Source organism: Meles meles, chromosome 7, assembly GCF_922984935.1.
Source record: "Meles meles chromosome 7, mMelMel3.1 paternal haplotype, whole genome shotgun sequence".
In the NCBI taxonomy this organism is placed as follows: Eukaryota; Metazoa; Chordata; class Mammalia; order Carnivora; family Mustelidae; genus Meles; species Meles meles.
This window is the reverse complement of record NC_060072.1, coordinates 131,610,887-131,637,521: the sequence shown is the minus strand read 5'-3', so window position 1 is coordinate 131,637,521 and position 26,635 is coordinate 131,610,887. Positions and strand designations below refer to the sequence as shown.

General features: G+C 38.9%; 1 protein-coding gene and 1 pseudogene across 2 annotated transcripts in view; both read left to right on the top strand.

Annotated features, from left to right (window-relative positions):
- Positions 1 to 26,635, top strand: part of DNAJC1 (DnaJ heat shock protein family (Hsp40) member C1) — a 230,658-nt gene that overhangs the window by 164,974 nt on the left and 39,049 nt on the right. The gene's annotated exons all lie outside the window — the stretch shown is intronic.
- Positions 21,154 to 25,535, top strand: LOC123945921 (annotated as a pseudogene).

Here is a 26,635-nt window from a genome sequence, read left to right as displayed (position 1 = left end):
TCCCCTGAACGCTTTCCGTAGAGTTCCAGAGGACGGGAATGAAAATAGCAGCCTCCCAGTCTCCGCCCGGAGGAGCCGAGAACCTGGGGCCCCACTCCTCAGTGCACCCCCCAGAGAACAGCACCCAATCACTCCCGTATCCCCGGCCTCCAGCCACGCTCCGAGCTCACCCAGCCTGCGGCCGGTTCAAGGTAACCCCGAGCTGAGAGCTCAGTCCTCGGCTCTGTCTCTGTAGCCGGCTTCCCCGTTCTAATACCTGCGAGCTCTGTGACACTCCGACACCCCCGATCCTTCTGTGACCCTGCGGGACCTGGGGCCATGCCGACCCCACGTAGGCTTCACCCTGGTTTAGCCTCTGGAGCAATGTCCCTCAGTAGAACAGACTTTTAAAAGTCCTGATTTTGTGCTCCGCTGCTTGCCGGGAGCCGGCCCCTCCCTCCCGCGGTCTATCTTCCCGTCGGTTTTGGATTCACTTCTCCGCCACTCCTACCTTTCAGAAAGTGGTTGATTTTCTGTTTCTAGAATTGTTGTTCTTCTCTTTGATCTCCTATTGGATTTGTAGGTGTTTGCAATGTTTAGATAAGCTATCGAGCTGATCTCCTGCTACCTGATGTAGTCTCAGCCTGTTACTTCTCCGCCATCTTGACTCCTCCCTTTTGTTTTATTTTTAATGGTTGGATTAAACTGCTGAGATGAAAACTGGTGAATTGGATGATCTGGTCAAATCACCCAGAATGTAGAACAAAGAGAGAAGGATGGGGAAATAGAAGAATGATTGGGAGATATGGAAGGGAGAATGAGAAAGTATAGATCTATCTAAATGACAGTTCCAGAAGGAGAGAATGGGAGATGTAGTACTCGAAAAAAATAATGGCTGGGATTTTTCAGAATATATTTAAGAAATACACAATGTCCTAGAGAGGAGAAAAAAACAAAATCCATATCTAAACAAACCATGTAGAAACTATTGAGCATTAAAGTAAATAAAACCTGTTAAAACTAATTATGGAGAGAAAACTAAGGGACACCAGCTATACTAACAATTGTCATCTCATCTACAGCAAAAGGTATCAGAAAAAGCAGAAAAACACCTTCAGAGTGCTGAGAGAAAAAAATTGTCAGCATATTTTATGCCTAGTTAAAATATTAGTTGAGAATAAGAATAAAGATATTTTCAGGAAATTAAGACTTAACAGCTTGCCATTCTTTTTTTTTTTTTTAATATTTTATTTATTTATTTGACAGAGAGAGAGGTCACAACTAGGCAGAGAGGCAGGCAGAGAGAGAGGAGGAAGCAGGCTCCCCACGGAGCAGAGAGCCCGATGTGGGGCTCGATCCCAGGACCCTGAGACCATGACCTGAGCTGAAGGCAGAGGCCTAAACCACTGAGCCACCCAGGCGCCCCAGCTTGCCATTCTTCAACACTTACTATACAGGCTAGGAAAGGAGATGCGGATATGCTTCAGTTAGAAGGAAACTAGACATAGAAGAGAGGAGAGCGCAGCAAGAAAAAGTTGTGACAAAAAAAAGAAAAACCCAAAAAACCACATTGATAAATCTGAAGGGTTGGCTGTAAAAGAAACTACTGGAATAATGATGACTAATTTGGATGACTAATTAAGAACAAGCTGAAACTAAAATGACAGTAGCTCTTAAAAAACTGAAGAAAAATCAGGAAAATTTTAGGATCCTTGTTTTGAGAGGGAGAAAGATAGAAAAACTAACTGTAGACTTTGTTGGTGATTATTTTAAAAATATAAGGGTATTCATTAACAATACTAGGATGTACAACTTTCATTTTTTTAAAAGATTTTATTTATTTTTTTAACAGATAGAGATCACAAGTAGGCCGAGAGGCAGGCAGAGAGAGAGAGGAGGAAGCAGGCTCCCTGGCTGAGCAGAGAGCCTGATGTGGGGCTTGATCCCAGGACCCTGAGATCATGACCTGAGCTGAAGGCAGAGGCTTGAACCCACTGAGCAACCCAGGCACCCCAGGATGTACAACTTAAACCCACTAGAGACTAAGAAATCTTGATCAACAGAAGGGAAAGAGAAAGAGCAAAGACAAACATGGTAAATTAAAAGCATAAAGTAAGATAAAGTCCTAATATTTCCATAATCACGGTAAATGAATGTAGACATTTCCAATTGAAAAACCAATACAAAATGCAACCACATGTTGTTTGTAACAGAGACATCTAAAGCACAATGTCTCTAAAAGACAAAGTAAAAGGTTAGAAAAAAAGAATGATGAGGCCAGGGGCGCCTGGGTGGCTTAGTGGGTTAAGCCTCTGCCTTTGGCTCAGGTCATGATCTCAGGGTCCTGGGATCCAGCCCGGCATCAGGCTCTCTGCTCAGCATGAAGCCTGCTTCCTCTCTCTCTCTGCCTGCTTCTCTGCCTGCTTGTGATCTCTCTCTCTCTTTGTGAAATAAATAAATAAAATATTTTTAAAAAAAAAGAATGATGAAGCTAATAAGCTTTATGCATCTAACATAACCCTAATTTACATGTCAAAAAATATGCACAATTACCACACCTTGGAGAACAGATAACCTCTTACATAAATTATTCTACTATTCAAGGAAAACTCCCAAAGTATTTTTATGAGGCTAACATAAATCTTAATTTCAAAATTAAATATGTATTGTGAAAAAAAAGAGGTCACTGTTGCAAATTAATATAGATATAAAAATCTCCGAAATGGGGCACCAGGGTGGCTCATTCATTTAAGCATCTGACTCTTGATTTTAGCTCAGGTCATGATCTCAGCGTTGCGGGATCGAGCCCCGTGTCAGGCTCCATGCTTGGAGGGGGGACTGCTCGAGATTCTCTCTCCCCTTCCCTCCCATGAGCTCGCTCTCTCTCTAAAAACAGACAAAAAAACCCACAAAACTCAAAAATGTTCGATACTGAGTTTTAAGAAACTGTTTTCTAATGTCCTAGAGTTGCTTTAAAATAATACGTGTAGTCCATTATACTCAACTGCCAAAATGCAAAATCCTATATATACATACTTCTGAAATATTTGAAGCATTCCCTTAAACATCATGAACATGAAAATACTTGTTTTCTTCCATTCAACATTACCTAGAAATCCAGTTTATAAATAGTCACTCATTTGCTGAAAGACCTTACAAAAGTTACTTTTTGGGTCCTAAGTTTCTGGTCTGTTAAATGAGTGTGATTATAATACCTACCTAGGAACATGGAATATAGGTGATCTTGCTGAGTTACCTGAGCCACATCCAGCCTAGATCAGCCATCTCTGAGCCCCACAGACTCGTGCCATACATGCCTGTTTTTTGTTGTCGTTGTTATTGTTTTTTAGAGATTTTATTTAACAGACAGAGATCACAGTAGGTAGAGAGGCAGGCAGAGAGAGAGGAGAAAGCAGGCTCCCCGCTGAGCTGAGAGCCAGATGCGGGGCTCGATCCCAGGACCCTGGGATCATGACCTGAGCCAAAGGCAAAGGCTTTAACCCACTGAGCCACTCAGGCGCCCCAATGCCTGTTTGTTTTGCAATAATAACAAACTAAAATACCTGGCAAAGTTAAAAATTAGATGTTGACAAGTATATGGAGGAAAAAGAGGAACTCTCCATTGCTATCAATGGGAAAGTAAATTAATACAATCCTTTTGGGGAACAATATGGCAGTAGTTAATGGTAAAGTTAAAATTACCCATAGCCTGTTAACAGGGATCAGAAATTTCCACTTCTGAATATATACAGTAGAGAAATACACCTATAGGTTAAGAGTCATCTAAAAGATGTTTATTATAGCATCCTTTTAAGATTTTATTATTTATTAGAGAGCATGAGCAGCGAGGAGAGGGAGAGGGAAAAGGAGACTCCCCGCTGAGCAGGGAGCCCAATATGGGACTTGATCCCAGGACCGTAGGATCATGACCTGAGCCAAAGTCAGACACTTAACTGACTAAGCCACTCAGGTGCCCTAGGACAAGGATTCTAATAATAAAAATTGAAAATAGCGTAAATGTCTATCAATAAGGAAAATGAATGGATAAATTATATATTGCATCATACAATGCATAGTGGCTTGCACTGTGCTCTCCAAAAATTCATATCCATTCAGAAGTTCAGGATATGATCTTATTTGAAAACAGGGTCTTAGTTAAGATAAGGTCATACTGGATCCAGATGGGCCCAAATCCAACATATCACTCTAAAAACAGAAGACTCAGAGACGTGCCCAGGGAAGAAGTCCATGTGGTGACACAGCAGAGATGGAAGTGATGCAGCCACAGACCAAGCAAGTCCAAGGATGGCTGGTAGCCACCAGAAGTTAGGAGAGAGGCATGGAATAGATTCTCTTTCAGGGCTTCCGAAAGGAACCTACCTTGATATCACCTTGATTTGGGGCTTTTAGTTTCCTCTTGTTGTGTAAGCCACCCAGTTTGTGGTAGTATTTCATGGCAGCCCAAGGAACTAATACACAGTGAATACTACATACCAGTTAAAAGTAACTACAAATATAGTGTGTGTATCCACACACACACATTAATACGGGTAAATCTTAAAATCAAAGATCAATGTGGAATCAGTGTCAAATGTGGAAACAGTATATAGCACGCTAAAATTAATAAAACCTCAAGGTAGGGGTGCCTGGGTGGCTCAGTCAGTTAAATGTCCAACTCTTAATTTCAGCTCAGATCATGATCTCAAGGTTGTAGATGGAGCCCTGTATTGGCATGGAGCCCACTTAAGAATCTTTTTTTCCTTCTCCCTCTGCCCCCTCTCTCCCTCTCTAAAAAAAAATAAAATACACTGTTTATAACCTCAAGGCAGACATGGAGATGGGAAGGAGACTGTGATCTCTACTGACTAGACAACTAGCTTTGATCTTCATTATAAAAATGAATGAGGTACACTGAGAACATGGCTGAGAGAAATTAAAGAAGACATAAATGGAAAAAGCATCTCATGTTCATGGAGAAATCCTTAATATTGTTAGATGTGAATACTACCTAAAAGTGAGCTACAGATTTAGTACAGTCCTCATCGGAATGGAATCTCAAGGACTGTCCCCTAATAACCAAATAATCTTGAAACGGACAAACTAAAATTGGAGGACTCACATTTCCTGATTTCAAAATTGACTATAAGACTACAGTAATCAAAATAGTGTCATATTGGTATACAGACCGACATAGAGACAAAAGAATAGAGAGCCTAGAGGTAGTCCTCACATATATGCTCAAATTATTTCAGTAAATGTGCCAAGACCATTCAATGGGGAAAGGATAGTCTTTTTTCACAAATAGTGTTGGGAAAAGTGGATATCCACATGCAAAAGAATGAAGTTGGACCCTTGCTTTACACCATATACAAAAATTAATTCTAAATAGATCAAAGACATCAACCTAAGAGCTAAAATGATAAAACTCTTAGGACAAAAGAGGGGGAAAGTTTCAGGACACTGAATTTGGCAAGATTTCTGGGCTATGACACCAAAAACACAGCAACTAAAGAGAACATTAGGTAAGTAGACTTCATCAAAATTTAAAAACTTTGGTATATTAAAGGACATTGTCAAGACAGTGAAAATGGAACGGGGTGGGAGAAAATATTTGCAAAGCATATCTGATGAGAGATTAATTTCCAGAAAACATAAGGAACTACAACTCAACAACAAAAAAACAATCAATTCAAAGATGGGCAAAGACCTTGAATAGACATCTCTCCAGAGAAGATATATTAATGGCCAGTAAGCACATGAAAAGTTGCTCAACATCATTTTTCATTAGGCAAATACAAATCAAATACAAATACGGTGAGATACCACTGCACACACACTAGGATGGTTATAACATTTTTAAAAAAGGTACTCGAGCAAACACGTGTACACACATGTTCATAGTGGCACAATTCACAATAGCCGAAAGGTGGAAAGAGCCCAATGTCCATCAAAAGATTAATGGATAAACAAATGTGGCAAATACATATAATGGAATATTCTCAGCCACAAAAAGAACTGATACATGTTACAATTACAAAATATTATTTTCTAGGGCCTTAATTTATGACCTCATTTCAGGTACACAAAGGTATGTCCTCCATCCTGTTATGACAAATCTTTCCTACAGTTTGAGACATTAGTTCTTTCAGGGCATGTTATGTGCCTATAACATCATTTGTGGAACTCTTAACACTTAGCTGTGTTAACCGTTGAGAACAAAGCCTGTTCCTTCGATTCTCTTCTTGCCTAGCCTAGGTTTGGTATGGGGCTGCACCACCTGCTCTTAATACCGCTGCCCTTTTTGTTTGTTTTTAATTTTTATTTGGCAGAGAGAGAGAAAGGAGGAAGCAGGTTCCCGCTGAGCAGAGAGCTGGATGCAGGGCTCGATCCCAGGACCCTGAGATCATGAGCTGAAGGCAGAGGCTTTAACCCACTGAGCCACCCAGGCGCCCCTACCGCTGCCCTTTTTGAATGGAAGCTTTACTAATCCCTTAGAAAAGCAAGTGAGCTTAGTCTGCTTGGCTGTTCAGTGGCAAATTACTGCCCCTCTCAGAATGGCCAGAATCTTTGTTTCTTTCCATCATCCATTCTGCTAGCCAGCCAGCCAATCAGACAGGCATTCTTTCAATATAATTATTATAAGCCGACTGACATGGGAAAGTATAGTAAGATAATCAAGGAATTTCTTCCCATGTTTTCGCCTTTTGATACCATCTATCATATCCCATTTTCACTTTCAAGTACTGAAAGCACATAAAAGAGTAACAAAGCACTTTACATATTATCACTGTTGTTCAAACTAAAAACCTGTTGACTGATACTGTTTATATATAAGTGGAAAGTATATCAGAAGCCATAAACTTTAATTTTTTTTGGAGATTTTACTTATATATTTGACAGAGAAAGAGAGAAATAGTTGGAGACAGTACAAGCAGGGGGAGTAGCAAGCAGAGGGAGAGGGAGAAACAGGCTCCCCAGCAAGCAAGGAGCCTGATGAGGGCTCCTGAATCCCAGGACCCTGAGATCATAAACTGAGCCAAAGGCAGATGCTTAACTGACTGAGTCACCCAGGTGCCCCTGGAAGCCATAAATTTTTAAGACCAAATAAGGAAGGAAGAACATGTAATGATAGTTAAGTTGCCTTTCTTGAGAGTGAGGAAAATAAACAACAGTGAGGGAAAGTTAGGGGAAAAACACCCTAAACTTCCCTGTATAAAAAATGCAATTAGGTGTATGATGACACATTGGGTTTTATGGAAGGTTTTATGCTATGACTTGATGCTGGTGTGATAGTGGTTTTTATACTTTTCACATCCACTTCCCTCATCCTAGGAGTTATCTTACAGGTGTATCCCACTGGTCATAAGGCGGTGTGAATAAAACATGAACATTTACTACACTTAGAGGAAGTGTGCACTTAAGAACTGCTTTGTCCTAAGTTTTGTTTTCACCTCAACGGTTTCTAATACATTGTTTGTGGTTGTCTCCAAATTTGCAGAGTTTAGAAAAGACCTAAATAACACCTATTTTTTTAAATTATCATGATTTTATACATTACTCCCCTTTATTATGTTTTTCCTGGCTATATTCTTGTTCCTATCCCCTTTCTGTAAGTTTCACAGGCCTTCCCTTATTCATGGTTCATCTTGACACTACCAGATGGTATTCTTTCCATCAATTCAACAAGTGTTTTCTGAGCACCTACTATGTTTCTAGGACTTTATTATCTGATAACAAAACAAAAGGAAATTATGATATTTATCCTCATCTATAGAATTGACAAGTCTTGTCATGACTGTGATGCTCCTTAAAATTATAATCCTACTTTCTAAGTTTGTAGAAACATTGAAAAGGTATCCCACTTAGCAATTTGGCTTGATATATATTTAAGATATCCCATGATACAACATATATGCCCACTGTCAGTGACATCTTAACACTTACATTGACCGGTAACCTATAAACCTGACAGTGGGCTGCTGGGCAACACTGTCTCAACCTGGCTCAGCCACTGACTGTCCTTTGAAGCTGAGAAAGATTTTTCAACTTCCAAAGGCTTCAGTTTCTTCTATCTTAAATTGTCTCTGTGATCCTTCTAATTCTAAAAATGTTATTAAATATTTCAGCATATACAATTGAAATATGGCTTTTCTAAGAGAATATAACTACTAAAATTGTTCCCCCCACACACGCACCATGCTTTAAAAAGCTAATTAGATTCCAGTGTAGATATTTAATACTTACTGAATACGGTGACTTTGACAAATACTGGATGGACCATAGTTGAATAGAATAGAAAGAATGCGGTGGATTTCTCATTTCCCCTGTGCCATTTACAATCATAAATCCTAATTTTTTTAAATCCCTTCAATTTCTTTTTGTTATTTTTTCCCAAATAGGATAATATGGGACATTTTCTGCTGGAGACAAAAATATCTGTTCCCCTGAGATTACATTTAACTTTAAAAGATGTAAATACATAAATAAAAATATTCCTGGAGACATGAAAATATATCTTTGGTAGACTTACTGAGCAAGAGATCTACATTTGAGCCTCACTAATCTTGAGAGAAATATGTAATTATTGCTACTTCCCATTTGTGTATGTTATTCACTTCTAATAATACATCTACCTCCAATCTCCAAAGGGGCCTGGTAGACTTTCCACCTATTTCTCCTACAGCTTCTTCTTTTTCCCCACAGTGCTCATTCACAAATTACTCACTGACTTCATAATGTGCTACAGGCATTGAAAATATGTAAATGAAAGGCATGGTCCCCAAACTTTAGGAGATTATCATACACACAGTTATGTAAAGAGACCATCATAATATAATACTGTGATTTTCGTAAAAGTATATTAATGGTATGGAATACTTCAGTATTCTGGGAGTTAGAAAGGCTTCACTGAGGAAACCTTTTTTTTTTTTTTTAAGATTTTATTAATCCATCTGACAGAGACAGTGAGAGAGGGAACACAAGCAGGGGGAGTGGGTGAGAGAGAAGCAGGCCTCCCACGAAGCAGGGAGCCTGATGCCTGGGCTCCATCCCAAGACCTTGGGATCATGACCCAAACTGAAGGCAGACACTTAACAACTGAGCCACCCAGGCACCCCCTCCTTTTTTTTTTTTTTTTTTTAAATCGAAGTATTTTTGGCATACAGTATTAGTTTTGGGTATACAATATAGTGATTCTACATTTGTATATATGAAATGCTCACCACAATAAAGTATTTTTTTAATTTCACCCTACAAACTTACTACAGTTTTATTGACTATATCCCCTATGCTGTACTTTTTATCCTTATGACTTATTTTACAACTCAGTTTGTACTTAAACTTTTTCAGTATTTTGCCCATACCCTCCACTGGCAATCACCAGTTTGTATTTAGGAACCTGTTTCTGGTTTTGCAGTTGTTTTCTTTTGTTTTGGATTCAGATCATAAACCATTTGTCTTTTCCTGTCTGACTTACTTCACTGAGCATAATACTCTCTAGGTCCTTAAATGTTGCAAAGGGCAATATTTCATTCTTTATGTCTGAGTAATATTTCTTTTTTTTTTTTAAAGATTTTATTTATTTGACAGAGAGAGAGATCACAAGTAGGCAGAGAGGCAGGCAGAGAGAGAGGAGGAAGCAGGCTCCCTGCGGAGCAGAGAGCCCGATGCGGGGCTTGATCCCAGGACCCTGAGATCATGACCTGAGCCGAAGGCAGCGGCTTAATCCACTGAGCCACCCAGGCGCCCCATGTCTGAGTAATATTTCATTGTAGATATATATGCCATATCTTTCCCATCATTTATTGATGGACACTTGAATTACTTCTACTTTTTCTAGCTGCTTTAGCTTTGTAAGGCTAGCTTGTTTGAGATGTTCCTTCCTTGAAGTAGGCAGGTATCACTATAAACTTCCCTTTTAAACTGCTTTTGCTGTGTCCCACAGATTTTGCACCATTGTGTTCCCATTTTCATTTGTCTCAAAGTATTGTTTGATTTCTTCTTTAATTTCTCCATTGACCCATTGGTTGTTTTGTAACATGTTGTTTAGTCTCCACATATTTTTTGTTTTTTTCCGTTTGTTTTTTTTTTTTTGTAATTGATTTCTAGTTTCATACTGTTGTGTTAAGACAAAATGATTGGTGATTTCAATCTTCCTAAATTTATTAGGACTTATTTTGTGACCTACCTTGTGATTTATCCTGGAGAATATTTCATAGGCACTTGAAAAGAATGTGTATTCTGTTTTTGGGTGGAATGTCTTGTATATATCTATTAAGGCCATCTAGTCTAATTTGTCATTCAAAGCCATTGTTTCCTTATTGGTTTTCTGTCTGGATGATCTATCCATTGATGTAAAGAGGGTGTTAAAGTCCTCTACTATTACTGTATTACTGTCAGTTTCTCCCTTTATGTCTGTTCATATTTGCTGTATATATTTATGCTTCCATTTGTGCTCCTATGCAGTGCTTCTGGCACAGATTTACAATTGTTTTATCCTCCTGTTGGATTGCTCCTTTATTATTATGTAATGCCTTTGTCTCTTGTTACAGTCTTTGTTTTAAAGTTTATTTTGTCTTGATATAAATATTGCTACCCCCACATTTTTTTTCCACTCTCATTTACATGGTATGTGTTTTTTCAATGCTTCACTTTAAGTCTATAAATGTCTTTAGGTCTCTACCCCTCCTAGCCTTCTTGATGTAGCTTTTTCTTTTTATCTTCAGCTGTGGGAGAGCTGTTCTGCTAATCTTCAGGTCATTTTCAGAGTGAGTTGCACTATATTAAGTTGCATTCTTGATGTGTCTGTGGGAGGAGGTGAGCTCAGGTTTCTTCTATTCTGCCATCTCCCTGAGCTCCAAAGCCAGTAAAATCCTGTTCGGTTTTTATATATGCTGATTTTTAATCCAGAGCTTGCGCTTGATTTTTGGAGGTTGAGAAGTCCCATGATCTTCTGTCTGCAAGCTAGATACCCAGAAAGGCCTGTAGTGTAGTTTGAAGGCTGTCTTTGGTGAGGAGGACTACAGCGTGATGGTAGAGATTCCCGTCCAAGTCTGAAGGCTTGAGAATCAGAAGTGCTTAAGAGGTTTTCTGGTGAGGACCGGCCAGGTGGGCCTCTCAGTGGAAACGTGTTCTTAATAGAGGAGTTAGGTAGACCATGAACAATAGTGCATTGTGGGCAAAGGAAAATATTCAAAAAGGCACAGAGATAAGTAACAGCCTGACTGTTCAGCTGGTGGTTTTGGATATCTGAGGCAATGATTAAGATGAAATAAAATTGGAGAGGAAGGCAAGGACCAGATGCCAAGTCTTTAGGTGTCATGCATAGGAACTTGAATTTTTTTTCCTATAGGAAATGGGAACACTGGTGGATTTTTAATAGTGGATCAAATTGATAAGCTCTTAGACACGTTATATCTCAATGCTCTGTGATACTCTCATAGATTGTTGAGTATTAAATGATTTTAATATATGTGAAGTACGTATAGATGCTTATTATTATACCTGGCACTGTCAAAGAAGGCCATCAAAGCCTTGTAGGACCTGATCCCTGAATTCTTGAGCCTTATGTCTCAACCTTACTCACCCACTACTTATCCCGTACTGGACCACCCACTGCAGTTTTAATTTACATTTCTCTGGTAGCTAATGATATTGACTATATTTTCATATGCTTTCTGGCCATTTGTATATCTTCTTTGGAAAAAATGTCTATGAATTTATTTTTTCCACTTGCCTAATTAAGGCATTCTCTATGTATGCTGGGTACCAGACCCTTATCAGGTATATCTCTAGAATATATGCTTCACATCAGGGAAATGCAAACCAGTGAGATATCACTTTATGCCTAGTAAGCTGGCCAAAAAAGACAGATAATAAAAAATCTTTGCAAAGACATGGAGAAATTGGAACTTTTGTGAATGGCTGGTAAGATGTAAAATGGTGCAACTGCTTTGGAAAGCAGTCTAGCAGTTCCTCAGACAGTCAAAGAGTTACCATATCATTCAGTATCCATATCATTAAGATACCATTATTCAGTATCTAATCAAGGGACTGAATATGTCTACAGAAAAGCTTATACGTGACATGCCCATAGCAGTATTATTCAGAATAGTCAAAAAGTGGAAACAATCCAATTGTCCATCAGGTGATTACTGGATGAACAAAATGTGGTATATCTGTACACTGAAATATTATTTGGCAATAAAAAGGAATTGTACCGATACATACTAGAGCAGGAACCTTGAAAACATTATGCTAAGTAAAAGACCACACACACTATATGATTCCACTTACAGGAAATACCCAGAATAGGGAAAATTTTAGAGACAGAATGTAGAGTAGTGGTTGTCTAGGGCTGAGGAGGTTGGGGCAAAGGTAAAAGATTTCTTTTGGGGAAAAGGAAATGTTTTAACATTGTTTATAACATTGTTTTAACATTGATTATAGTGATCATCGCACAACATACTAAGAAACACTGAATCAGATACTTTAAATAGGTTAATTTTGAGTATGCTATCTAGATCTTAATGCATTCAATAATGATTTAATAAATTTTTTATTAATTGTGGTCAAACTAACTTTTAAAGACTACCTCCCAGGTACTAAATATGTGATCTTCTATAATTTTAAATTATGTTAGTGGTAAGTCAACACATTTTTAGAACCTGAATTTCAAAACATGACCGACAAGCTGGTAGACCAATTCATTTCTGCCAAAACTGAAGAAAAGTAATTTTAACTGCTTTTTCGTGAGTTCTTAAACCCACTGTCATGTTCTAAAAATTTTCTGTTAACATCATGTTAGTCTTGAAATATGATTTTACTTTATCCTAAATAGTGTAATAGTGATGCATATAACTGACTTTTTATACTTTTCTCTATTGTTCTAAAAGCAACAGTTTCAAGCAGTATTACTGTAATCCTTTAGAAGACATTTTTCTACTTTCCAGCATATAAAAAACAGTGGAAACTAATGACTCTACAAAAATTTTCTAATATAAATTTACCAGTGCTCATTTCCAAGTCTTTCTAAATAATAAATACATATTTTATATTACATATATATGTCTTTGTATGTATATGTAAATGATATAGTAAAAGTTGGGTTTTAGTCATTTATATTTTTGTCCAGAATACATTTTTTCTTTCATTAGGAACTTTTCTTTTTTTAGTTTTTATTGAAATTCTTAGCTAACATATAGTGTAGTATTAGTTTCCAGTGTATAATATAATGATTCAACACTTCCATACAACACCTGGTGCTCATCACAAGTAAGTGCCTTAATCCCATCGCCTATTTAACCCATTCCTCCATCCTTCTCCCCTCTGGTAACCATCAGTTGTTCTCTATGGTTAAGAGTCTGTTTCTTGGTTTGCCTCTCTCTTTTGTTTCTTAAATTCTACGAGTAAAATCATATGGTACTTGTCTCTGTGACTGACTTTATTTCACTTAGCATAATACTCTCTAGCTCCATCCATGTTGTTGCAAATGGTGAGATTTCATTCTTTTTTATGGCTGAGTAATATTCTATTATATGTTTATACCATGTCTTCCTTATCCATTCATCATTTGATGGACTCTTAAGCTGTTTCCACACAAAAACAGACAGACACATAGATCCATGCAGCATAATACAAAACTCAGAAATAAACCCACAACTGTATGGTGAATTAATCTTCAAAAAAGCAGGAAAGAACATCCAGTGGGAAAAAGATGGTCTCTTCAACAAATGGTGTCAGAAAAACTGGACAGCAACATGCTAAAGAATGAAACTAGACCACTTTCTTACACCTTACACAAAAATAAATTCAAAATGGATTGAAGACCTAAATGTGAAACCTGAAACCATAAAAGTCCTTGAAGAGAGCACAAGCAGAAATTTCTGTGACATCAGACATACCAACATTTTCCTAGATATGTCTCCTGAACCAAGCTAAATAAAAGCAAAAAATAAACTACTGGGACTATGTCAAAATAAAAAGCTTTTGCACAGTGAGGGAAACAATCAAAATTAAAAGGCAACCTATGGAATGGGAGAAGATATTTGTGAATCTCATTTCTGATAAAAGGTTAGTATCCAAAATCTATAAAGAACTTATAAAACTGAATACCCAAAAACCAAATAATCCAATTAAAAAATGGGCAGAAGACATGAATAGACATTTTTCCAAAAAAGACATCCAGATGGCCAACAGACATATGAAAAGATGCTCAACATCACTCATCCTCAGGGAACTACAAATCAAAACTACAATAAGATATCACCTCACACCTGTTAGAATGGTTAAAATAACAAAAGAAACAAGTGTTGGCAAGGATGTGGAGAAAGAGGGAACCCTCTTATGTTATTGATGGGAATACAAACTGGTACAGCCACTCTGGAAAACAGTATAGAGTTTCCTTAGAAAGTTAGAAATAGAACTACCCTATGATCCAGTAATTGCACTAGTAATTTAGCCAGTTTACCTAAATAATACACAATTACTAATTCAAAGGCATATATGCACCCCCAATGTTTATAGCAGCATTATCATTAGGAACTGTTAATCCTAATTTGGTTCTTATATTGACTTCTTAGGAGGCCTTAAAAAAATTATAATACCTCTTTTTGTCAGTTTCCTAATCTTAAAGGTGATGACATTTTAGGAAAAGCAAAACAAGATATAACTTCTGTAGAACAGATGTAACTAAAAAAGAAAATAGTGGGGGTAAGGGGAACAAACACAAGTCATGCTTTAGGTCCTTTGCCTATGTGATCAGACAGATTATACAGCATTATTCTACAAGCAGGGATAAAGATTTAAATAGACTGAACATTTCTTTGTAATTTAAAATTGGGGTGTGTGTGTGTGTTAAGATTTTATTTATTTAGAGAAAAAGAGCAAGAAAGAGTAGAAGCCGAGAGGAGAGGGAGAAGCAGACTCCCTGCTGAGCAAGGAGCCAATGTAGGGCTCCATCCCAGGACTCTGGGGTCATGACCTGAGACAGGCAGATACTTAACTGACTGAGCCACCCAGGTGCCCCTAAAATAGTTTCAATGCAAAAAAAAAAAAAAGAAAAAGAAAGAAAAAGAAATTGTGATTTGCTACATCTTAAATTTATCTATATAATGGAAATTATATGGCATACAGTAGACAAGTAAACCATTGTAACAGACAGAGCGTCCTGAATTAGACGCAGCCAGTTGCTTTTTGACGATGGTATCAAGGCAATTCGGATGGGTAAAGAATAGACTTCAATAGATGGTACTGAAACAACTGGATACCCCTGTGAAATAGACAATGAACTTAGACGCTAACTCATCTGATAGGCACAGATATCCTAGACAGAACACTCAAATCACTAACTGTGAAAGAAAAATACTAATAAATTGTACTTCCTGAAAATTAAAAACTTAGCATTTTAAGAAAATGAAAGGGCATAGATTGTCAACAACTGTGAAGGGTCTACAGTTTCACCCTATTTGTAGACTAACAAGTTAGCCCACCACAGTTTCAATGATACTGGTGGAAAACATGAGATCAGAGATAAAGGACAGTTTATTGCTGTAGCAGTGGCCAGAATACCAGCTTTTTTATGCCAATCCCACAAGCCTTAGGTATTGTGGGATATATTAACAATTGTACAGTTTCTACCTTTACCCACAGGAAATTGTGGCAATTTGGTCATCAATAAAACTCTGGGGTTGAGATTGACCTGAATGCCTTCCACCACCATAGTAGGTAATGTCATTGGTCAGTTCAGATAGTCAGGAACAAATTTCATACCACCTTTTAAAATTGGAGGATTCCTACTGTAGGTATAACCCCATCATAGAGCACATAAATAACAAGCTGTGGTTACCTCTGGGTAACCAAGGGTCGTCTTATTTTGGAGACATCTCCTCAGTCATCTGCAGGCTATATAACATAGTGGTGGTGTTTCTTTAAACACTTGAAGTTCTCTTATGACCATTCCCAAGGTGAAAGTCTCAGTATTCTGGGGAAGGAGACAAATTAATGACTTGCTTTCACACCAAATATAGTCCCATCTTTGTCACCAAAACTGTCAAGAACTATGAAGAGTTGGAGATTTTTACTCTGCTTGCAAACGAGTAAGTAAACCTCACATAGTTTCGTGCTTTTTGAAGACAAAAGACTCCTTGATCAGAGACAAAGGACATTGTATTATTCACAGCAAAAGTAGTAGCTAGAATTTTAGTATTTTTCTTCTCGTTCCCTAAGCCCCATTCCCACAGAACAATACAAAGAGGTCCGTATGTCCCCCTGTACAACCAGTGAATTATGTTACAGAAGTAGATTATGTTACTATGTTCCCCTAAGTTTAAGGAACCCAAATCTGCATGCAGTAAGCATGGCTCCCCTTTCCCACAGTATCCTAGAAATCAATTAAAAGAAGTGTACTAGAAAATTCAAATTAAACAACATGCAGCTGAACAACCAGAGGGTCAAAGAAGAAAAGGAACTATCTTGAAACAAATAAAAATGAAATACAATATACCAAAACTTATGGGATACAGCAAAAGCAGTTTTAAAAAGAGAGTTCATAGCAATAAATGCCTATATCAAGAAACAAGAGGGGGCGCCTGGGTGGCTCAGTGGGTTAAGCTGCTGCCTTCGGCTCAGGTCATGATCTCGGGGTCCTGGGATCGAGTCCCACATCGGGCTCTCTGCTCAGCGGGGAGCCTGCTTCCCTCTCTCTCTCTCTGCCTGCCTCTCTATCTACTTGTGATCTCTCTCTGTCAAATAAATAAATAAAATCTTTAAAAAAAAAAAAAAAGAAACAAGAGGATGCCTGGGTGGCTCAGTCTGCCTTCAGCTCGGGTCATGATCCCAGGGTCCTGTGACTGAGTCCTCCACTGGGCTTCCTGCTCAGTGGGGCATCTGCTTCTTCCCCCAACCTTCCCCCCTGTTCGTGCTGTCTCTTTCTCTCAAAAATGAATAAATAAAATCTTAAAAGAAAAAAATAAGAAAAATGACAAACAACCTAACTTTATACCTCAAGGAACTAGAAAAAGAATAAAGCACTGAGTTCGTAGTCAGAAGGAAATAAAGATCACTCAAGTAAATGAAATAGAGACTAAAAAGAAAAAGAAAAGGGGCGCCTGGGTGGCTCAGTGGGTTAAGCCGCTGCCTTCGGCTCAGGTCATGATCTCAGGGTCCTGGGATCGAGCCCCACATCGGGCTTTCTGCTCGGCAGGGAGCCTGCTTCCCTCTCTCTCTGCCTGCCTCTCTGCCTACTTGTGATCTCTCTCTGTCAAATAAATAAAATATTTAAAAAAAAAAAAAAAAGATCAATGAAACTAAAACCTAGTTCTTTGAAAGACAAAATTGACAAACCTTTAACTGGACTCACCAAGAAAAAAGAAAGGACTCAAAATCAGAAATGAAACAGGAGATATCACATCTTATACCACAGAAATATAAAGGGGGTCATAAGAAACTATGAACAGTTATATACCAACAAATTGGTCAACCTCAAAAGAAATGTGTGTTCCCAGAGACATACAACTGACAAAGACTGAATTATGAAGAAATAGAAAGTCTGAGGGATGCTTGGCTGGCTTAGTTGGTAGAACATGTGAGTGTTGATCTTGGGGTTCTGAGTTCAAGCCCCATGTTGGGCACAAAGCTTGCTTAAAAAGAAAAAAAGTCTGATTACTAATAAAGCATTGAATCGGTATTCAAAATCTGCCAACAAACAGAAGTCCAGAACCCAACAGGTTCACTGGTGAATTCTACCAAAAATTCAAAGAGGAATTAAATACCAATCCTTCTTAAACTTTTCAAAAAATAAATAAATAAAAAACCCGATACCAGACAAGGAAGGCAAAGAAAAAATTATGAGCCAATATCTCTCATGAACACAGATGCAAAAATCCTCAACAGAATATTAACAAACCAGATTCAGCAATATATAAAAAGTCCCATATACCATGATCAAGTGTGATTTATTCCAGGGATGCAAGGACAGTGCAATATCTGCAAATCAATCCAAGTGATATATCACATTAGCAAAATGAAGATTAAATTTATATTATCACAATAGATGCAGAAAAAAGGTTTTGACAAAATTCAGCATCCATTCATGATAAAAACTCTCAACCAAGTGGGTATAGAAGGAACATACCGCAACATAACAAAGGCCATATATGACAAGCCTACAGCTAACATCATACTGAACAGTGAAAGCTTTTCCTCTAAGATTAGGAACAAAACTAGGATGCCCATTTTCACCACTTTTATTCACCATAATGTTGGAAGTACTTGTCAGAGCAATTAGGCAAAAAAAAGAAATAAAATGTATCCAGATTGGAAAGGAAGAAGTAAAACTATCACTTTTGTAGATGACATGGTATTATATTTTTAAACCCTAAAGACTCGACCAATCAACTGTTAGAACCAATCAACAAATTCACTAAGGTTTCAGGACATAAAAATCTGTTATACAAAAAGAATAAAATACCTAAGAATAAATTTAACCATGGAGGTAAAAGACCTATATACTATCTATGAACAAAGATGAAAGAAACTGAAGAAGACATAAATAAATGGAAAGATATACCATGCTCATAGATTGGAAGAATTAATATTGTTAAAATATCCACACTATGCAATACAGTCTGCAGATTCAGTGCAATCATATTAAAATTCCAATAGCATTTTTCATAGAAATAGAACAAACAATCCTTAAAAATGTGTGGAATCACAAAAGACTGAATAGCCAAAGCAGTCTTGAGAAAGAAAGCTGTAGGCATCATGCTCCCTGGTTTCAAACTATTACAAAACTATAGTAATCAAAACACGATGGTACTGGCATGAAAACAGTTACATAGAATAATGGAACAAAATAAAAAGCCCCAAAATAAACCCACACATATATGAAATTAATTTATGATAAAGGAGCCAAGAATATACAATGAAGAAAGGAAAGTCTCTTAAGCAAATGGTGTTGGGAAAACTGGACAGCCACATGCAAAAGAATGAATCTGGACTACCGTCTTACATTATACACAAAAATTAATTCAAAGGGGATTAAAGACTTGAACATAAGACCTGAAACCATGAAACTCCTAGAAGAAAACATAGATGGTAAGCTCCAAGACAAGGCAGATAGATACAGAGAACAAACTGGTGATTGCCAGAGGTAGGGGGTAGGCGAAGTGTTGGTAAAGGGAGTCAAAGGTACAAACTTCCAGTTTAAAATAGTTACTGAGATGTAATATACAACATGGTGACTATCATTAGTATGGTATTGCACATTTGAAAGTTGCTAAGAGAATAGATCTTAAAAGTTTTTATCAAAAGAAAAAATTTGTTACTGCATATGGTGACTGATTTAACTAGACTTAATGTGGTGACCAATTTGCAATGTATACAAATAGCTAGTCATTATGTTATACACCTGAAACTAATATGTTATATGTCAATTATACTTCAATAAAAGTATATTTACATCATAGGAGGCTGGATTAAGAGTATATGGGAACTCTACTATTTTTACAAATTTTCTATGAGTCTGAAATTATTTCAAGCTTAAAGGATTTTAAATGAAAATATAAGTTACAGAATGGAAGAAGATATTCATAAAACATATCTGACAAAGATCTTATGTCCACAAAACAAAGAACTCTTAATTAACAAATAAGCAAGTGGGGCGCCTGGGTGGCTCAGTGGGTTAAAGCCTCTGCCTTCCGCTCAGGTCATGATCCCAGCATCCTGGGATCGAGCCCCGCATCGGGCTCTCTGCTTGGCAGGGAGCCTGCTTCCTCCTCTCTCTCTTTGCCTGCCTCTCTGCCTACTTGTGATCTCGGTCTATCAAATAAATAAATAAATAAATAAATCTTTATTTTAAAAAAAAAGGCCAAAAGTTTAATTTTAGCAAAATTCAAGTATTTGTGGTTTTACCATTTTAAAGTTATTATGTATATATAAATGGTATTTTGACACTGAAAGTTGCCAAAAACTTTACAGTAAAGGAGTCTCTGGGGGTCATTAACAGGAGTGTCAGCAAACTTGGATGAATTCTAGAGCCTTTTATTAAAAAAGGGACCCCCACTCAAGGAGAGCCAGTTTGTAACAGCATAAAAGGACTTAATTACAATACATAAAGGAGAAATATGTTTCCTCTAGAACCCAAAAAAGCCTAAAAGATGTTGTGGGTCTGAGAGACTCAACAGCTGTTGCTTGACAGCATCATGAGTAGAGCAGCTCTGTTTACCATTTAATTTTCAAGACTTTAACCAAGGTTGCAGGACCTTACACTAAGTATGAGGCAGTGGCCCATTTTCTTTTTGTGAGCTTCTGAATGAGCAGGCCAAACAAATCTCCTCGGGGACAAAGTCACCAATGTAATGTCATACTTGTCTTCCTACAGAAAGCAGGATATAGTTAAGACCTTGCCCTTAAAGACTGTGTGTGATCACAAGGCTGTTGAGGCTCTCCATGGTCGCTGGGGAGAAGGGTGTCATACTTTGGAGGTGAAGTAGACTGCAGTAAAGGGGCCCCTGGATGACATTGTTGGTTAAGCATCCAGCTCCTGGTTTTGGCTCAGGTCATGATCTCAGGATCGTGAGATCAAGCCCCATGTCAGGCTCCACTCCCAGCTACCGAGTCTGCTTGGGTTTCCCTCTCCCTCTCTCTCTGCCCTTCTACCCCCTGCTTGCTCTCTTTCTAAAGTAAGTACATCTTTAAAAAAAAAAAAAAAAACAAAACTGAAGAGACTGTAGAAATAGTCACTAAACAAAACATATTCACCAAATCTATAATGGCAAAATATTTACCAGTTGCTGATTGGATGAAGTCAGTAGCTGCAATAATACTGACTATTGGGACATTAATGAGGCCCACAGCATGAAGCTTGAGGTAATCCACCGCGAGGCACCATTCATTCTTCCCAAGTTTAAGAGCAGGCCAAATTGAGCTGTTAAATGGCAAAGCAGTGGGGATAATCACCCCTTCTCTAAATGTGTCTTGTATAGTGGGTTTCAATCATTAAAAAGGCCACATTTTAATATACATTGGACATTATTAACTGTTTTAATAGGAGAGGAGGTCCATGGGGTTCCATTTTATCAAGATAATTTGTAAGTGGCAACTACTTAATTTTATTACTCATCCAGTCAGAGAGTCCATGACCACTATGGGATATTTTAGGGGATGGGTACTGCAACCATGAGCAATTTGGCAAGAGTAGTGTCTCTGGTTAAGGTGAGGCGTACCTGTTTGTCCTCTCTTCATTTTCAGTAGTTTCCCCCAATATTATAGGTGGCACTTTGTTTAAACTTATTGATATCCCAAATACAACCATAATTTGAGCCCCTGTATAATCCCATGAAAGTTTGGCAATTGGTGTATTCAGCAGATTTTAAATTAATTCAAAACCAGTATTCTAGAAGCACAAAGCCAGTGTGTGCCCTTTTATCTTTGTGTTGTATGAATTCTTTTAGTAAATTTTGGGTTACTACCTGGGTCTAATAGTGTACTTTTGTTTTTAGTTTTTGTTTCCTCCTTATTGTAGACTGAATTGTGTTCCCCCCCTTCATACATTGAATGCCTAAACCCCAAAGTGACTAATTGAAAATGGGGCCTTTAAGGAAGTAATTAGGATTAAATGAGGTCATAAGAGTGGGGCCCTAACCTGATAAGATTGGTGTCTTTTTAAGAAGAGGGAGAGAAACCAGGGATCTCTTTCTCTTTCTCCCACATACGGAGAAAAGGCCATCTACAAGCCAGGAAGAGAGCTCTCACCAGAAACACCTCTGATGGCACCTTATTCTTGGACTTATAGCGTCTGGAACTATGGGAAAATAGATTTCTGTTGTCCAAGCTGTTCAGTCTATGGCATTTTATTATAGCCACCCTAACAAACCAAGGCACTACCCCTGGATCCAGGTTTCTTTTTCTTTTCTCCTGCTACTTACTGGTGGTGATTATTAGATGTATTCCAAGGAGGTCTTCTCTACACTCCTCATATTTATAAATTCCTTCTTTCAGAGACTCAAATCAGTATCATCAGGATTAGGGCTCTTCCCCATGACAGTGGTTCAGTGAATGCCTTGGCTATACCACAGGTATTCCATGGGTGTTTTTGAGGATCAAGATCATTCTGGGGTCAGAGAAATAGGCAGCAGAAGCTACAGAAGAATTTTGCCTTGTGCTTTGTGCCTTTAGAATAAGTCTGAGTAATTCAACTCTTAAAATAATGCCTACTATTCTTCCGCACACAAATGATCACCCAGTGGGCCCATGTTTTGTAGAAGCTGCAAGTGTAAGTGCCTGTGTAGAATACGGGCTAATATCTGATTGAGACACACAGCCAGTCAATCACAGGATGAGTCTTTCCTGAATCTAGCGTCAGTCATGGCTTATGACTGAATCACAACATGCAACTCAATATAAGACACATAAGACAGGTTTGAGCTGAGACATGACTCAAGGCAACCTAGAGGGCCCCATCCCATACACCTCTCCCTAAAGACCAGTTATTGAAACTTCCACCTGAAGTTGGTTCAGTCTATAAGAGAGGTTCGGTAGAACTCAGTAAATGTAGCACCAAGCCACAGAGCCAGTTAACAAACCGAAGCAAGAGAAAAACCTCCCTCAGCCAGGGGTAGTGGTCCTCCTCTATACATCCTGCTTCCAATACCAATTGTGTCCCTTGTAGAAATAAGATGGACCCTCCCCACACACCAAATTTAGCTCAGATAACCAAGACTAATGATGTCACACACTGAGACACCAGGAGTATACAAAATTCGGTTTACTATGTAATACCGCTCTCTGAGGCAAACAGGGCAGACTTCCCATATTAGCCCAAAATTGCTTGAGAGAACAAGGAAAAGGAAACTGGCTTGGAGTTTTTCATTGTGGTTGAGAGTGGGGGTGGGGTGAGGGTTCTTGTGCACAGGGAGGGGCTTGCAAAGGTCTCCGTCTCCTGGGCTTTTTTTTTTTTTTTAAAGATTTTATTTATTTATTTACAGACAGAGATCACAAGTAGGCAGAGAAGCAGGCAGAGAGAGAGAGGGGGAAGCAGGTTCCCAGCAGAGCAGAGAGCCTGATGCGGGGCTCCATCCCAGGACCCTGAGATCGTGACCCGAGCCGAAGGCAGAGGCTTTAACCCACTGAGCCACCCAGGCGCCCCTCCTGGGCTTTCTTAACAGCTTGCCCAGATGCAGGGCACAAAGAGAAGAGTGAGACTTCAAAGCTATCAGCAATCAGATATCATAAAATGGAGTCAGCTGTTTGTTATCATATTAAATTATCATGAATGGATGATTCTAGTATATTACTGTTTAGGTTAGAATTTGAATAATGTAATGTGTGTTTCACCATTTTAAATAAGACTTTGCAAATTTTTTCACATAAAGTTATATTCTTGTTAAATAGATCACTTTGATCACATTTGTTTATCATTAGTCCCTTCTAAATCCTCACAAAATGAGAATAAAGGAATAAAAAAGGCATAAACCCTGGAACAAAGAGACTAGAAGAGACAACTGTAGCAATCAGGCAATGTTAATGAAATTTTGTAAGATGGGGAGGAGTAGATAATTACCAGCATCTTAGGCCTTACCTTTCCCCCATCAGCCCTTGCAGGAGACTGACTCATGTCACACAAGCCCAGAAGAGCTCAGGAATTAAAGGTGCAGGGTAGGACAAGGGGACTGGATAAAAGACTGCACAAGGAGTAGTTTGACATCTCCCTCCAGATCTTTTCCCCAACCTGAATTTGTTATTTAACAGTGTTCCAAGGAAAGGAATAAAAATGGGCAGGAAAGCTTTATTTTAAAATAGCCTGAAGAACACCAATCTAAGATTTCAATTATGCAAACCTTCAATAACTACTCCCTCAGCCTTTCTCAGGCAGAGTTTAACGAGAGAATTATGCCCTGTTGCTCATGCATTTAGTATATGTAATAAACTAACTTCTCTCCTATGCTAGTTATGTACCATCCTTGGGAGAATTTTAAAAAGTGTCATTTCAATAGTTTTCTGTATCTTATCGTTCAGGCAAGGAACCCCAGTTGAGAAAGATACCCCCACACAATAATTCAAAAATACTGCTTTCCTAGGAAAATTCTAGAGATTAGTACTACCATTAGAGACTTAAGAAAGTTTTACTCACATAGCACAAAATTTAATTAGAAACTGATGCCAGGGAGCACCTGGATGGCTCAATGGATAAAGCGTCCAAGTCTTAGTTTCTGCTCAGGTCATGATCTTGGGGCTGCGGAGTGAAGCCCCGCATCCGGCTCCATATTCTGCTCAGAGTCTGCTTGAAATTCTTTCGCTCTCCCTCTCCCTCTGTCCTTATCCCTGCCCTTCCCCCTCCCCGCTCAAGAACACATGCTCTCTAAAATAGATAAACAGAGAGAATCTTTTAAAAAAGAAAGAAAAAGAAATTGATGCCAGTCCCAACTGCGGTTCTGGATGTGGTCGTCTTGGGCCAACTTTGTCCCTCTACCTGGAATGAATCCAGACCACTATCTTATACCACTTACACTTAAAAATTAAAATGGGTTAAAGACTTGAATCTAGAGTTCCAAAGGGGAGTGGAAAGAGGACCCCAGAGAGCCCCAAGCAGCTTCCCTGCCTCCAGTGGCCTCCTTCACACCCCGGGAGGAGCTACAGCTGCCCCAGTCACCATGACTGCAACCACGAGCAGCCCCCCACCACCCCCACCCTCAGCGTCGCAGACACCAAACCCCACACCACTGCAGCAGCTTCACATTGCTGGCGCCTGCCAGCGGGGACAAGATCATTGCAAGGAAGGTTGTGGAAACAGCAAATGGTTCAACATAAGGAACCGGTATGGTTTCATCAACATTCCATTCCTTGGAATGACACCAAGGAAGATGTGTTTGTGTGTCAGACTACCATAAAGAATAACCCCAGAAGTACCTTCACAATGTAGGAGATGGAGAGACCGTGGAGTTTGATGAATGAGAAAAGGTTTCAGAGGCATAAATGTGACAGGGCCTGGTGGATCTCCAGTGTACAGCAGTGAATATGCGGCAGACCGTAACCATTATACATGCTACCCACATCACAGGGGTCCTCCGCATCACAACTCCCAGCACAATTACCAGAATAGTGAGTGGGGAAAAGAAGGACGGATCGGAGCCTGCTCCTGAAGGCCAGGCCTAATAGTGCTGCCCTCCCACAGGTGAGGGTTCCCCCCTTACTACATGCAGACCCTCCATGGCCATGGACCACAGTCTTCCAACCCTCCTGTGCAGGGAGAGGTGATGGAAGATGCTGACACCCAGAGTGCAGGAGAACAAGGTAGACCAGTGAGACAGAATATGCATCCGGATTATACACCACGATTCTGCAGGGATCCTCCTCACCAAAGACAGCCGAGAGAGGTGGGCAATGAAAAAGCTAGGGAAAATCCAGAAGATGAGATCCAAGATCAGCAGCCACCTCAACGTTCGTACCATCGCAGACACCCAGAAAACCTTAAACCACGAGATGGCAAAGAGACAAAAGTAGCGAGTCCACCAGCTGAGAATTCATCCACTTTCTAGGCTGAGCAGGGCAGCGCTGACTAAATGCCAGTTTACCATCTCTATACCATCATCCAGTTTAGTCCAAGAAGAAGAAATGAATGTGAAATTCTAGCAATAAGAAATGAGCAAAATGGGGCACCTGGGTGGCTCAGTGGGTTAAAGCCTCTGCCTTTGGCTCCAGTCATGATCCCAGGGTACTGGGATCGAGCCCCGCATCGGGCTCTCTGTTCAGCAGGGAGCCTGCTTCCCCCCCCCCACCACCCCCCGCCTGCTTCTCTGCCTACTTGTGATCTCTGTCAAATAAATAAATGAAATCTTTAAAAAAAAAAAAAAAGAAATGAACAAAAGTTTGGACTTGAAGACCTTAAGTGCTTGCTTTTTGCCCACTGATCAGATAAATAGAACTATCTGCATTATCTATGCAGCATGGGGTTTTTATTATTTTTACCTAAAGATGTCTCTTTTTGGTAATGACAAAGTCTTAAAAAAAAAAACTAGTTTTTCTCAATACATCTTTAAAGATTTTTAAATTGTTTCATATCTGGTCAAGTTGAGCTTTTTAAGAACCTTATTTTTAATTTGTAATAAAGATTTACAGTTTGATTTTTAAAAAGCCAACAAATGGCAAGCACCAGTTAATAAAGGTCTTGGAGGGGGCGCCTGGGTGGCTCAGTGGGTTAAGCCGCTGCCTTCGGCTCAGGTCATGATCTCGGGGTCCTGGGATCGAGTCCCGCATCGGGCTCTCTGCTCAGCGGAGAGCCTGCTTCCCTTCCTCTCTCTCTGCCTGCCTCTCTTGTGATTTCTCTCTGTCAAATAAATAAATCTTAAAAAAAAAAAAAAAAAAAAAAAATAAAGGTCTTGGATAATTAGAAAGAAAGAAAGAAAGACAGACAGACAGACAGACTTGAACCTCAGACTTGAAGTCTTAAAAATTCTAGAAGAAAAAAACAAACAAACAGTAATCTTCTTGACAAAGGTCCTGGCAATGACTTTCTGGATCTGACACCAAAAGGAAAGGCGACGAAAGCAAAAATAAGTAGAACTACATCAAACTAAAAGCTTTCTGGACAGCAAAGGATACCATCAACAAAATGAAATTGCAGTGCACTGACTGGGAGAAAATATTTGCAAATTCTATATCT